We start from the raw sequence: 1499 nt of genomic DNA, 5'->3' as shown, positions 1-1499 counted from the left end.
TTTGACTCCCAGAATCCTCCAGTCAACATAGTAACTTTAAGAAGTCTGGACTTCGACTCCCAGAATCCCCCAGTCAACACGGTAACTTTAAGAAGTCAGGACTTTGACTCCCAGAATCCTCCAGTCAACATAGTAACTTTAAGAAGTCTGGACTTCGACTCCCAGAATCCCCCAGTCAACACGGTAACTTTAAGAAGTCTGGACTTCGACTCCCAGAATCCCCTAGCCCAGTGATGGCGAACCTTTTAGAGACCGAGTGCCCAAACTGCAACCCAAAACCCACTTATGCATCGTCGAGTGCCGGGTAGGTGTGGCCCATTGGGTGGGCGTGGCCCATTGGGTGGGCGTGGCCCATTGGGTGGGCGTGGCTGCGGTGGTAACAGCAGACTGGGTAGGACTAAAAAGTTCAATCAATCAATTCCAACTTTGCAAAGATCTTTTTTTTTCCCACGAGAAGTTGAAATTGACTGATTGATTGAACCTTTTTTTTTTGCACACGGCGGCCGAGGCCTAAAGCGAAAAGGTGTTATAAAACCCAGATGAAGGCCTAGGACTGGGGCGACGGCGCGTGTGCCAACAGAGAGGGCTCTGAGTGCCGCCTCTGGCACCCCTGCCATAGGTTTGCCACCACTGCCCTAGCCAGTGTCACCACTTTAAGAAGTAAAAATAAAAGATAAGAGATCTATGCTGGCTGGGAAATTCTGGGAGTTGAAGTCCTCAAGTCTTAAAAGTTGCCAAGTTTGGGCATTCGGTGATAAGCAATCTCAAATTCTTACCTGTCAGTTGCACCTTTCCATCGTTCTGCTTTTGGGGTCAGGATGGCATCGGGGGGGGGGGCATTTCCCCTATGCAGTTGCCGAATTAAAAAGGCCAGTCTCCCAAATACACACACACACACACAGTTCCTGACAGTGAGAACAATTAACCAGTGGAACGACTTGCCTCCAGAAGCTGTGAATGCTCCAACACTGGAGGTTTTCAAGAAGAGACTGGACAGCCATTGGTCCGAAATAGTGTAGGGTTTCCTGCCTGAGCAGGGGGTTGGACCAAATGACCTCCAAGGTCCCTTCCAACATTATTATTGATCATTGCACAGTCAGCCAGATGTTCAGACCAGATTTGGCATTTTTGTCTACCTACCGAGTCCTTACCCAGGACCTGGGATAGGCAGATGTGGATGTTTGATGGTATTACAGATATCGTCGCAGGATGGAAGCGGTTCCTAGTAAGGCCGCCTTTTGCAATTGACTAATGGCGAATTTGTCAATGCCGATGATGGTGTCCAAGTGGTGCTCCAGTTGTTTTGGGATTGCACCCAAGGCGCCTATGACTATTGGTACCACCCTTGCTTGCCTTTGCCACAGTCTTTCTATTTCTATTTGTAGGTCTTTGTATTTTGGTATCTTCTCCAGTTCTTTCTCGTCTATTCTGCTGTCTCCAGGCACTGCCACTATTATTATTATTATTATTATTATTATTATTATTATTATTATTATTAT

At 47.2% G+C, this 1499-nt stretch overlaps 1 protein-coding gene across 1 annotated transcript in view; it reads right to left on the bottom strand.

Moving 5' to 3' along the window:
- LOC107293932 (DNA topoisomerase I, mitochondrial-like) overlaps window positions 1–1499 on the bottom strand; it is a 35464-nt gene that overhangs the window by 21165 nt on the left and 12800 nt on the right.

The sequence above is a fragment of the Protobothrops mucrosquamatus genome, unplaced genomic scaffold (assembly GCF_001527695.2).
Source record: "Protobothrops mucrosquamatus isolate PMUCROS unplaced genomic scaffold, P.Mucros_1.0 scaffold1777, whole genome shotgun sequence".
Taxonomy (NCBI): domain Eukaryota; kingdom Metazoa; phylum Chordata; class Lepidosauria; order Squamata; family Viperidae; genus Protobothrops; species Protobothrops mucrosquamatus.
Note: the sequence above shows the minus strand (reverse complement) of the source record. Positions and strands in the feature narration are given on the sequence as shown.